Raw genomic sequence first — 14,276 nt, 5'->3', positions numbered from 1 at the left:
CCACCCTATCTCTAACATCCTCCAGCCCTGACAATACTCATCCTCCTGTTCAAATCACCCATGACCCTTGCTCCCTCCCTACCTTTGTAACCTCCTCCAACCCCTACAATTCTCATCCTCCTGTCCAAATCCCTCCATGGCCCTCGTCCATTCCCTATCTCTGTAACCTCCTCCAACCCCTACAATTCTCATCTTCCTGTCCAAATCCCTCCATGTCCCTCACCCACTCCCTATCTCTGTAACCTCCTCCAGACCCTACAAGCCTCCGAGATCTCTGTGCTCCTCCAATTGTGGCCTCCTGCACATCCCCCTATTTCCATCGCTCCACCATTGGTGGCTGTGCCTTCAGCTGCCTAGGCCCTAAGCTCTGGAATTTCCTCCCTAAACCTCTACCCTCCCTCTCCTCCTTTAAGGTACTTCTTAAAACCTACCTATTTGACCAAGTCTTTGGTCATCTGTCCTAATATCTCTTTATTTGGCTCAGTGTTAAATTTTCTTTGATAATGGTCCTGTGAAGTGCCTTGGGACAATTTACTACGTTAAAGGCGTTATATAAATGCATTGTTGTTTACGTAATTATTTAAGAAAAAGTAAACAATTACATTTCAATAGCGTCTTGCACGACCTCAGGACGTCCCAAAGCACTTTACAGCCAATGAAGTGCTTTCTGAAGTGTAGTCACTGTTGTAATTTGGGAAACGCGACAGCGAATTTGCACACAGTAAGCTCTCACAAATATCAACGTGATAATGACTAGATAATCTGATTAGTGATGGGGATATTGGCCCCAGGACATTGAGGAGAACTCACCACCCTCCTATTTTTCTTCGAGATAGCGGTTGTGGGATCTTTAATGTGCACTTGAGAGGACAGCCAGGGCTCTCGTTTTACATATTTTACAGGGAGTTGGTGAGGCCACACCTGGAGTACTGCGTACAGTTTTGGTCTCTGTATTTAAGGAAGGATATACTTGGATTGGAGGCATTCAAAGAAGGTTCACAAGGTTGATTCTTGAAATGAAGAATTTGACTTATGAAGAAAGGTTGAGTAGGTTGGGCCTATACACATTGGAGTTTCGAAAATGAGAGGTGAGCTTATCGAAACATATAAGATAATGAAGGGACTCGACAAGGTAGATGCAGAGAGGATGTTTCCACTCATAGGGGAAACTAAAACTAGGGGACAGTCTCAGAATAAGGAGCTGCCCATTTAAAACTGAGATGAGGAAGAATTTCTTCTCTGAGGGTTGCAACTCTATGGAATTTTCTGCCCCAGAGAGCTGTGGCGGCTGGGTGATTGAATATATTTAAGGTGGAGATAGACAGATTTTTGAGCGATAAGGGAGTAAAGAGTTATGAGGAGTGGGCAGGGAAATGGAGCTGGTCCTATGATCAGATAAGTCATGGTGGAGCAAGCTCGAGGGGCCAAATGGCCAACTCATGCTCCTATTTCTTATGTTCTTATGTCTCATTGCGAAAGACGGGAGGTGTATAATGCAGAATTTCAATTTTAAATCACTTACACAATTTGGGCTGCTGCATGTTACAAATGGCCAATCTAAATTGGATAAGTAGCTGAAGGAAATACAATTGCAGAGCAACTGGGAAAGGGCGGGGGAGTGGAACTAGCTGAAGTAGTCAGCAAAGCATGTGGCATCCTGGGCTTCATAAATAGTGGTATTGAGTACAAACGCAGGGAAGTTATGCTGAACCTTTATAATGCTTGGGTTATGCCACAACTAGAATATTGCTTCCTGTTCTGGTCACCACACTTTGAGAGGGTGCAGAGGAGACTCACCATAATAGTTCCAGGGATGAGGAATTTTAGCTACAAGGTTAGGTTGGAGAAGCTGGGTTTGTTCTCCTTGGCGCAAAAGAGATTGAGGGGAAATTTGATAGAGATGCACAAGATTATGACAGGTTTAGATAAGATAGACAAAGAAAAGCTGTTCCCATTAGCTGATGATACAAGGACTAGGAGACGCAGATTTAAGGTTTTGAGCAGGAAATACAGGCGGGATGTGAGAAAGAACGTTTTTACATAGCGAGTGGTATTGACGTGAAACTCGCTGCTGACAAGGGTTGGTGAAAGCGGAGTCGATCAATGATTTCAAAAGGAAATTGGATAGGCACCTGAGGGAAATAAACTTGTTTAGCTACGGGGATAGAAAGGGGGAATGGGACTAACTGGATTGCTCCACAGAGAGCCGGCATGGACTCGATGGGCTAAATGGCCTCCTTCTGTGCTGTAATGACTCTATGACTCCGGGGCAGTAAAGTTTGCATCCAGGAACAGTTTCTGCCTCAGTAAGTAACATTGGGCAGCTGGGCTCTGAGTCTGGGGCGAAGCACTAAGGGAGGCATTATACACCTCTTGGGCGCTGGCATGGGAAAATCCCGAGCTAAAGAGCTGGGCTGGGAGCACTCCAAGAGAAGCCTGGTGGGGGAGGGAGCGGACCTAACAAAACCCCCACAAAGACATTCCCAGAACATTGCCCACGCCACCATGACATAAATCATTAAAAAATGAAAAGAAGAAACAATCACACTTGCTTTAGGAGTCCATTACTTACCTCTCTGCACTCGGTATAGTTGGACCACTCCATTTCTCAGCCGTGCACTGCAGGGCTCACTGCAGGCCATGTGGGTTGGGCTGAACTCAAAATCCGCGCTGGGGCTTTGCTAACTGGTGCAGCTCTTCCGGGCGGTTCTGCTCCGTGCTGCCTCAAAACTGATCCCAAAAACCCCTGCCCAGAAGACCTCATCACCGCCATTGCTGACACTCCGGGGCAAAACACGGAGCGCAGAAGACGCGAAAATCCACCCCCATTACTCTCCGTGCTCTTGCAGAGAGCCGGCACGAGCCCAATGGAACGAATGGCCTCCTTCTGTGTTGTAACCATCCTATGATTCTATTAGAATCACATCTCAGAGATACTGCAGCTCCTTCACTGTAACTTTAGTGAATGTGAACGCATTAATCATTGAGGTAAATAGCGTTCCTGCTGCACTTTTGATGAGGTTATGGGGGTGAGCGGGAATAGCGACCAGGAAACAGCAGGCTCACTCATGTTCATTCTTTATTCATGAATATCTCACTGTGGCTCCATTGATTACGACACAGAAGGAGGCTATTCAGTCCATGGAGCCCGTGCCGGCTCTCTGCAAGAGCACCGCAGCTAGTCCCACTCCCCGCCCTTTCCCTGTAGCCTTGCAACTTTTTTTCCTTCAGGTATTTACCCAACTCCATTTTGAAAGCCGCAATTGAATCTGCCTCCATCACCCTTTCAGGCAATGCATTCCAGATCCTAACTATTCGCTGTGTAAAAATATTTGTCCTCCTGTCCCCTTTGGTGCTTCTGCCAATCACATTAAATCTGTGTCCTCTGGTTCTCGACCCTTCCGCCAATGGGAACAGTTTCTATCTATCTACTCTGTCCAGACCCCTCGTGATTTTGAACACCTCTATCAAATCTCCTCTCAACCTTCTCTTCTCTGAGGAGAACCACTCTAGCTTCTCCAGCCTATCCACATAACTGAAGTCCCTCATCCCTGGGACCATTCTGGTAATCTGTTCTGCACCCTCTCTGAGGCCGTCACATCCTTCATAAATTGCGCTGCCCAGAATTGGACACATTTGAGGCCGAGCAGTGTTTTATAAAGGTTCTTCGTCACTTCCTTGCTTTTGTATTCTACACTGTTTATGAAGCCGATGATACTGTTAGCTTTTTCAACCACTTTCTCAACCTGCCCTGCTACCTTCAACAATTTGTGTACATATATGCCCAGGTCTCTCTGTTCTGCACCCCTTTAGGATTGTACCCTTTAGTCTATATTGCCTCTCCTCGTTCTTCCTACCAAAATTTATCTCTTCACACTATTCTGCGTTAAATTTCATCTGCCACGTGTCCGCCCATTCCACCAGCCTGTCTATGTCTTCTTGAAGTCCATCACTCTCCCCCTCACTGTTCACTATACTTCCAAGTTTAGTGTCATTGAACAATTTGAAATTGTGCCCTATATACCCAAGTCTAAGTCGTCTGGTCTTTTTAGCTCTCTTCCTTTTTATCCCTGGTTTATCCTCTCATTCTCTCTCGCTATCCTTTATCCTCCTAATTCTGTCTGATTCTCTCTTCCTCCACACCCTTGGTCTCCTCTTCTGTGATCTCTTTCCTTTTGTATGCTAGGTTCCCTCACTCCCATTCTCTTTCACCGCCTTGGTTTTCTGTTATTCTCTCTCTTTCCCTCTCCTTAATCCACTGGTTCCCCGCTCCCTTTTCTGTGCCTGCTCTCCATTTTTCATTCCTTCTCTCTCCCTCAGCCTGCCACTGCTTCTCTTTGATACAAAGGAAGATGTTTGTGGTGGTTGGATTTCAATTATCACAGCTCCAGGACATCACTACAGGAGTGCCTCAGGGCAGTGTCCTAGGCCCAACCATCCTCAGCTGCTTCTTCATCAATGATCTTCCCTCCAACATAAGGTCAGAAGTGGGGATGTTTGCTGATGGTTGCACAATGCTCAGCGCTATTCACAACTCCTCAGCTAATGGAGCAGTCCATTTATTTTCTTTCTTTCTTTTTATATAAACTGACTTTATTGCTCATTACAGTAATGAGGACACTTGAAAAGCTCTTGAACAACCTTTTAATGTGTCCCGGGCAAAACTATTGGGGGGAAGAGATGGGAAAGGCTAAAAATTGAAGTTCCTTGTGTTTCCAGATCAGAGTGTCATCCACTGTCGGTCCTGGGGACTGCAAGGGCATAAATCTGAAGCTGAGACAGGTTCACCTCTGGATCCCTGGAGTGAACCTGCCTGGACACTAGAGCAGATAATGCAAGGCCAGCAGGAGAAGCAGTCTTCCTCTAGCTCCGACCACAAGGAGGAGGTCAAGAGTCTCACAACCCGCCACCAGTTTTGCGGCTATGAAATGAGGATCACCCGAGACTGGAGCAGATGCCTTGGGATATCAGCGGTTATCTGGCAACCGGTAAGTCCAGTGTTTGAGAATTGAAGGAGCAAAAGCAAAATCCAGAGCCTCTGCCCTCTACTGCAAACACCTCGAGTTACGGCCCTTGCCCCCATATCCCAAGCTGCTGAAGCTTTTTGGTGCGGTGGGTTTGCTAACTTCTACCTCCGTAACATCGCTCGTCTCCGCCCCTGCCTCAGCTCATCTGCTGCTGATGCCCTTATCCATGCCTTTGTTACCTCTAGACGCAACTATTCCAACGCATTACATAGAAACATAGAAAATAGGTGCAGGAGTAGGCCATTCAGCCCTTCTAGCCTGCACCGCCATTCAATGAGTTCATGGCTGAACAGGCAACTTCAGTACCCCCTTCTTGATTTCTCGCCATACCCCTTGATCCCCCAAGTAGTAAGGACTTCATCGAACTCCCTTTTGAATATATTTAGTGAATTGGCCTCAACTACTTTCTGTGGTAGAGAATTCCACAGGTTCACCACTCTCTGGGTGAAGAAGTTTCTCCTCATCTCGATCCTAAATGGCTTACCCCTTATCCTTAGACTGTGACCCCTGGTTCTGGACTTCCCCAACATTGGGAACATTCTTCCTGCATCTAACCTGTCTTAAACCCGTCAGAATTTTAAACGTTTCTATGAGGTCCCCTCTCATTCTTCTGAACTCAGTGAATACAAGCCCAGTTGATCCAGTCTTTCTTGATAAGTCAGTCCCACCATCCCGGGAATCAGTCTGGTGAATCTTCGCTGCACTCCCTCAATAGCAAGAATGTCCTTCCTCAAGTTAGGAGACCAAAACTGTACACAATACTCCAGGTGTGGCCTCACCAAGGCCCTGTACAACTGTAGCAACACCTCCCTGCCCCTGTGCTCAAATCCCCTCGCTATGAAGGCCAACATGCCATTTGCTTCCTTAACCGCCTGCTGTACCTGCATGCCAACCTTCAATGACTGATGTACCATGACACCCAGGTCTCGTTACACCTCCCCTTTTCCTAATCTGTCACCATTCAGATAATAGTCTGTCTCTCTGTTTTTACTTCCAAAGTGGATAACCTCTCATTTATCCACATTATACTTCATCTGCCATGCATTTGCCCACTCACCTAACCTATCCAAGTCACTCTGCAGCCTCATAGCATCCTCCTCGCAGCTCACACTGCCACCCAACTTAGTGTCATCCGCAAATTTGGAGATACTACATTTAATCCCCTCATCTAAATCACTAATGTACAATGTAAACAGCTGGGGCCCCAGCACAGAACCTTGCGGTACCCCACTAGTCACTGCCTGCCATTCTGAAAAGTCCCCATTTACTCCTACTCTTTGCTTCCTGTCTGACAACCAGTTCTCAATCCATATCAGCACACTACCCCCAATCCCATGTGCTTTAACTTTGCACATTAATCTCTTGTGTGGGACCTTGTCGAAAGCCTTCTGAAAGTCCAAATATACCACATCAACTGGTTCTCCCTTGTCCACTTTACTGGAAACATCCTCAAAAAATTCCAGAAGGTTTGTCAAGCATGATTTTCCTTTCACAAATCCATGCTGACTTGGACCTATCATGTCATCCCACATTCTACCCTACATAAACTTGAGGTCATCCAAAAATCTGCTGCCCCTTTCCTAACTCGCACCAAGTCCCGCGCACTCATCACCCCTGTGCCCGCTGACCTACTGGCTTCCTGTTAAGCAATGCCTTGATTTCAAAATTCTCATCCTTGTTTTCAAAAACCTCCATGCCCTTACCCCTACAATCTCTGTGATCTCCTCCAGCCCCACAATCCCAGAGATGTCTGCGCTCCTCTAATCCAGCCCTCCTGAGCATCGCTCATTATAATTGCTCAACCATTGGGGCCGTGCCTTCTGTTGCCTAGGCCACAAGCACTGGAACTTCCTGCCTAAACCTTGCCGCCTCTCTACTTCTCTTTCCTCTTTCAACATGCTCCTTAAAACCTACCTCTTGGACCAAATTTTTGGTCACCTGCGATAATTTTGCGGCTCGGTGTCAAATTTTTATTGCATGATACTCCTGTGAAGCGCCTTGGGTCGTTTCTCTACTTTAAAGGTGCTATCTAAATAAAAGCTGTTGTTGTTGCTGTTGTTGTTGGATGTACATCAGAACATCAAGATTGCTAGATGGGGAAAAACCCAGGTCCATCCTCTTCACCTTCTACCATCCCGTCAGTCACCTGATATTGTAATACTGGTTCTGTTACATTATCTTAGGAATCTCCATCCATTAGACTGCAGCAGGCGCAGGCATGAGGTGCAGAATCCCCAATGGTGGAGAGCTTTGGGAACCATAAGCCCAAAGTTATGAAGAGGACACAAAGAATCTACACATGGATATATATGGGACTGCAGCAGTTCAAGAAGGCGGCTTAGCACCACCTTCTCCAGGGCAATTAGAGATGGGTGATAAATGCCTTGCCAGTGACGCCCACTTCCCTGGAACGAATAAAAGAAAGAGAGAAACACGGATAGGACGGAGAGAGAGACAGGGGTCACAGAGAGAGAGAAAGACACAAAGGGTCAGAGAGGGAGAGAGAGAGGGACAACAACATTAACTTGTATTTATATAGCACCTTTAAGTTAGCAAAACATCCCAAGGCGCTTCACAGGAGAATTATCAAACAAAATTTGACACAGCATCACATAAGGAGCTATTAAGACAGATGACAAAAAGCTTGGTCAAAGAGGTCGGTTTTAACAGGGGTCTTAAAGAAGGAATGGAAGGAGCAGAGAGGGTTGGGGAGGGAATTCCAGAGCTTAGGACCCTAGGCAGCTGAAGGCACGGCTGCCAATGGTGGTGCGATGGAAATTCAGGATGCTCAAGACCACAGAAGTGGAGGAGCACAGATATAACTTCCCTGGCATGGTGCACAGATTGGTGAAATCTCTATCTACACTCTGGCACCGTGCCTTAGGTTACTACTCTCAATTGCATCATGTACTGATTCCCCACCCTCTTTAGCACCATGCGTGCTGTATACACAATCCTTGGCACCATGTATTGAGATTACATCCTTCCTGACATCACGTTCCAATTTTTTAAATCCTACTTGGAGCCAAATATTGGATTTATATCCACATGGAACTATTTACTGGAGTTGACCCCTTCCCTTGCAGCATGTACTGTATTGCAGAAATGTTTCTAATGAGACATTTCTAATGTTAATTCAACATGTTATTTACATAAGAACATAAGAATTAGGAACAGGAGGAGGCCATTTGGCCCATCGAGCCAGCTCCACCCTCAATAACATCATGGGTGTATGTTCTACCTCAACTCCATTTTCCTGCACTATCCCCATATCCCTTTATTTCCTTAATATCCAAATATTTATTGACCTCTGTCTTGAATATACCCAACGACTGAGCTCTCTGGAGTGGAGAATTCCAAAGATTCACAATCCTCTGAATGAAGAAGTTCCTCCTCATCTCAGTCCTACATGGCCAAGCCCTTATTCTGAGACTGTGACTCCTGGTTCTAGACTCCCCAGCCACAGGAAACATCCTCCCTGCAGCCACCCTGTCAAGCCCTGTAAGAATTCTGTATGTTTCAATGAGATCACCTCTCATTCTTCTAAACTCTAGAGAATATAGGCCCATTCTAGACAATCGCTCCTCATAGGAAAATCTCCCATCCCAGGAATCAGTCTGGTGAACCTTAGTTGCATTCCCTCAATGCCAAGTATATCTTTCCTTAGGTAAGGAGACCAAAACTGTACACAATACTCCAGGTGCGGTTTCATCAGGGCCCTATATAATTGCAGTAAAGCGTCTTTACTCTTACACTCAAATCCTCTTGTAATAAAGGTCAACATACCATTTGCTTTCTTAATTTCAGGGCATTGTTCTCTGCCAGTACTTTGAGATGGAGCAGCTGAACTTTTCTGGGAAGAAGGTGATTGAATTGGGCTCAGGCACTGGGATCGTTGGGATCCTTGCCACCTTGCTGGGTGAGTGAAAGACTCCAAGCGATAGCCCATTGTAAGTACCATGGTAGAAACTGACACAAGTTCAACACAGATAAATGTGAAGTAGCACATTTTGGTGGGAAGAATAGTGAGGTCACTTTCAATTAGGGAGGGCGAACGAGGAAGGGGAATGCACAATAAATGGTCGGACACTGTGAAGTGTAGAGGAACAAAGGGATCATGGATGCAGTTCCACAGATCCCTGAAGGTAGCAGGACAGGTAGATAAGGTGGCTAAGATGGCATACGGAATACTTGAACTGTATAAAACACTAGTTAGGCCACAGCTAGAGTACTGCGTGCAGTTCTGGTCACCACGTTACAGGAAGAATGTGATTGCACTGGAGAGGGTACAGAGGAGATTTAGGAGAATGTTGCCGGGAGTGGAGAATCTTAGCTATGAGGACAGATTGGATAGGCTGGGGTTGTTTTCTTTGGAACAGAGGAGACTGGGGGAGACATGATTCAGGTGTATAAAATTTTGAGGGGCCTAGATAGAGTGGATACAAAGGACCTATTTCCCTTAGCACAGAGGTCAACAACAGGGCATAGATTCCATGTAATTTGTAGCAGGTTTAGAGTGGAATTGAGAGGATTTTTTTCACCCAGAATGTGGTGGGAGTCTGAAATTCACTGTCTGAAAGGGTGGTAGAGGCAGAAAACCTTGCCACATTTAAAAAGTACTTCGATGTACACTTTCAGTGCCGTAACCTACAAGGCTATGGATCAAGAGCTGGAAAGTGGGATTCGGCTGTACAGCTGTTTGTCGGCTGGTGTGGACACGATCGGCCGAAATGGTCACATTCAGTGCTGTAAATTTCTATCATTCAGTGATTATTACTTGGAGGGTGCGAGTCTAGGTGGGGCAGAAGAACAAATCTCAGAGTTAAATACACAAATCACTAAACATTGTGACACAGGTTAACAAGGCTGTAAAAAAGCAAACCAAGCACTAGGGTTTATTTCTAGAGGGATAGAATTGAAAAATAGGCAAGTTATGCTAAACCTGTATTGAACCTTGGTGAGACCACACTTGGTGAACTGCATATAGTTCTGGTCGTCATATTATAAAAATGATATAGAGGTGCTGGAGAGGGTGCAAAGATTTACAAGGTTGATATCAGACATGCGAGGGTATACATATCAAGAAAGGATGAACAGGCTTGGTTTCTTTTCACTTGAAAAAAGCATCGGGGTGACCTAAATTGTGAAAGGTTTTGGTAGAGCGGATACAGAGAGAGTGTTTCCATTTGTGGGGAAGAGCATAACTACAGGGCATCAATATAAGATAGTCACCAAGAAATCCAAGAGGGAATTCAGAAGACGTTTCTTTACACAGAGAGTGGTGAGAATGTGGAACTCACTACCACGGGGAGTGGTTGAAGTAGATAGTATAGATCCATTAATGAGGAGGCTGGACAAGTATATGAGGGAGAAGAGAATAGAGGATTATGCTGAGAGAGTTAGATGAGTAGACTAGGCCTATATTCTTTAGAGTTTAGAAGAATGAGAGGTAGAAAAATAGAAGAAACATAGAAATCTACAACACGGACGGAGCCGTGTCAGCTGAAAAATAACCGCATGGCCCTCAATCAGCAGTCCTGAAGGTTACATATAAACCTTTGAACAATGAACAATGGCGCAAAGGTAAAGAGCACCCAGCCCAACCAGTCCGCCCCACACAACTGCAACATCTATTGCACCGAAACACTCTACACTCCACCCCAACTGGAGCCACGTGATCTCCTGGGAGAGGCAAAAAACAGATTAAAACTCAGGCCAACAGAGGGAAAAAAATCTGGGAAAATTCCACTCCAACCCATCCAAGCGATCAAAACTAGTCCAGGAGATCACCCTGGCCATATTCGATTCCCTGCAGTACTTACCATCGTATCGACACCAGCCAACAAGAGGGATCCAGTCTAATCCCACTTACCAGCTCTAGGTCCGTAACCCTGCAAGTTACGGCATTTTACGTGCCCATCCAAGCACCTTTTAAATGTGATGAGGGTTTCTGCACCCCCACACTTCCAGGCAGTGAGTTCCAGACCCCCACAACCCTTTGCGTGAAGAAGCCTCCCCTCAAATCCCCTCTGAACCTTCCAACACCCACCTTAAAACTATGCCCCCTCGTAATTGACCGTTCCACCAAGGGAAATAGGCCCTTGCTATCCACTATATCCAGGCCCTCAAAATTTTGTACACCTCAATGAGGTATCCTCTCAACCTCCTCTGCTCCAATGAGAACAAACCCCGCCTATCCAATCTGTCCCCATAGCTAAGATTCTCCATTCCAGGCATCATCCTAGTAAATCTACTCTGCATCGTCTCTAGTGCAATCACGTCCTTGCTTTTTGCACGCGGTACTCCAGCTGTGGCCTAACCAAAGTATTATACAATTTAAGCATAACCTCCCTGCTCTTATATTCTATGCCCCAGCCAATGAAGGCAAGCATTCCATATGCCTTCTTAACTACCTTATCTACCTGGCCTGCTACATTCAGGGATCTGTAGACAAGCACTCCAAGGTCCCTTTGTTCATCTACACTTTTAAATGGCCTATCGCTTAATGTGTATACCCTTTCCATATTAGCCCTCCCAAAGTGCATTATCTCACACTTCTCAAAATAAAGTTCCATTTGCCACTGCTCTGCCCACCTGACCAGTAGATTGATATCCTCTTGCATTCCATGACTTTCCTCTTCATTATCAACCACACAGCCATTTTAATGTCATCTGAAAACTTCTTAATCATACTCCCTACATTCAAATCTAGATCATTGATGTATACCACAAAAAGCAAGGCACCCAGTACTGAGCCCTGCATAACCCCACTGGTAACATCCTTCCAGTCACAAAAACATCCATCAATGATTTCCTGTGCTTCCTACCTCTAAGCTAATTTTGGATACAACTAGCCACTTTGCCCTGGATCCCATGGGTTTTAACCTTCGTGACCAGTCTACCATGTGGGACCTTATCAAAAGCTTTGCTAAAGTCCATATACACTACATCGTATGCACTACCCTCATTAACCCTCCTGGTTACCTCCTCAAAAAATTCAATCAGGTTAGTCAAACATGATCTTCCCTTAAAAAATCCGTGCTGACTGTCCCTAATTAATCCTTGTCTTTCCAAATGTATATTTATCCTGTCTTTCAGAATGTTTTCCAATAATTTTCCTACCACTGACATTAGGCTGACAGGCCTGTAATTACTTGGCCTATCCCTTTCTCCCTTCTTAAACAAGGGTACTGCATTAGCAGTAGTCTGACTGAAACATATAAAATTCTGACAGGCTTGACAGGGTAGATGCAGGGAGGATGTTTCCCCTGGCTGGAGAGTCTAGTTCCAGGGGTCACAGTCTCAGAATAAGGAGTCGGCCATTTAGGACTGAGACAAGAAGAAACTTCTTAACTCAGAGGGTTGTGAATCTTTGGAATTCTCTACCCCAGAGGGCTGGGGAGTCTCAATCGCTGTGTAAATTCAAGGCTGAGATTGATAGATATTAAAGGAATCAAAGGATATGGGGATATTATGGTTATGCTGATAGATTTAGATGAGGAAAGATGGGAGGAGGCTCGAGTAGAGCATAAACTGCAGCATGGGCTGGTTGGGCCAAATCCCATGTTTCTGCACCGTATATCCTATGTAATCCATTAAGGTGATGGCCAATAAATGCCAGCCCTACCAGCGGCGCCCACATCCCAGGAACGAATAAAAAAAATGATTCTTTCATATTCTTTGGGCAGGTGGCGATGTAACATTGACAGATCAGCTAATCGTTTTGCATCAGATTGAATACAACATCGCCAGCAACATCCCCAGTGACATTATCCAGCGCTCAAAGGTCTCTGCTCTCTCATGGGGTAAGGACCAGGAGCAGTTTCCCACAGACTACGACATCATCTTAGGTTCAGACATCGTCTACCAGCCTCGTGAAGCCCTCTCACTAATCAAAACCCTTCAATACCTGAGCAACCACAAGACAGTCATCTACTTATCTTCCAGGATGTATGAACCCATGGGGGCACTGGAGTTCCACGAGAAACTCATTCCACTGCATTTTAACTCTGAGATTATTCACAGAGTGCCGAAACAAGAAATCAACATTTACAGGATCACCAAAAGAGGCCCTGAAGCTCAATGGGAGGGTGGTGAGAAGAATAATGAGGGGTTATGAAGGGGGTCTAGACAGAGTAGATAGAGAGAAACTATCCCCATTGGTGGAAGGGTCGAGAACCAGAGGGCATAGATGGAAGGTGGTTGGCAGAAGAACCAAAGGCAGCACGAGTAAGAACTTTGATTTACGCAGCGAGTTTTTGGGATCTGGAATGCACGGCCTGAAAGGCTGGTGGAGGCAGACTCAATTGTGGCTTTCAAAAGGAAATTGGATGAGTAGCTTAAGGGAACATATTTACAGGGCTATGGGGAAAGGACAGGTGAGTGGGATTAGCTGAAATGCTCTTGCAGCGAGTGGCACGGGCTCGATGGGCCGAATGGCTTCCTTCTGTGCTATAACCATTCTACGATTCTATGATGTTAATAGGGTGGATACAGGTAAAAGTCTCACAATGGAACCAACAACAACAACTTGTATTTATATAGCACCTTTAACATAGTGAAACGTCCCACGGTGCTTCACAGGAGTATTATGAGTTTTTTTTTAAACTGACACCAAGCCACATAAGTAGGAATTAGTGCAGATAACCAGAAGCTCCGTCAAAGAGGTAGGTTTTATGAAGCGTCTTGAAGGAGGAAAGAGAGGTAGAGAGGTGGAAAAGTTTAGGAAGGGAGTTCCAGAGCTTGGGGCCGAGGCAACAGAAGGCTCGCCCACCAATGGTTAAGTGATTACAATCAAGGATGCTCAAGAGGGCAGAATTAGAGGAGCAGAGATATCTCAGGGGGGTTATAGGACTGGAGGAGATTACAGAGATAGAGAGGGGCGAGGGCATGGAGTGATTTGAAAATAAGGATGAGAATTTTGAAATCGATGCATTGCTTAACAGGAAGCCAAAGTAGGTCAGCGAGCACAGGGGTGATGGGTGAGCGGGACTTGGTGTGAGTTAGGACATGGGCAGCCGAGATTTGTATTACATCTAGTTTCCATAGGGTAAAACATGGGACGCCACCCAGCAGTGTGTTGGAATAGTCAAGTCTAAAGTTAACAAAGACATGGATGAGGGCTTCTGCAGTGGATTATTTAAGGCAGGGGTGGAGACAGGCGATGCTACGTAGGTTGAAATAGGTGGTCTTAGTTATGCAGCGGCGATGTGGTCAGTAGCTCATTTCAGGGCAAAATATGACACCAAA

The 14,276-nt window shown here is 45.6% G+C and overlaps 1 protein-coding gene across 1 annotated transcript in view; it reads left to right on the top strand.

Moving 5' to 3' along the window:
* LOC139273608 (zinc finger protein 850-like) overlaps positions 1–14,276 on the top strand; it is a 560,896-nt gene that overhangs the window by 165,217 nt on the left and 381,403 nt on the right. The gene's annotated exons all lie outside the window — the stretch shown is intronic.

The sequence above is a fragment of the Pristiophorus japonicus genome, chromosome 9 (genome assembly GCF_044704955.1).
Source record: "Pristiophorus japonicus isolate sPriJap1 chromosome 9, sPriJap1.hap1, whole genome shotgun sequence".
In the NCBI taxonomy this organism is placed as follows: Eukaryota; Metazoa; Chordata; class Chondrichthyes; family Pristiophoridae; genus Pristiophorus; species Pristiophorus japonicus.
Note: the sequence above shows the minus strand (reverse complement) of the source record. Positions and strands in the feature narration are given on the sequence as shown.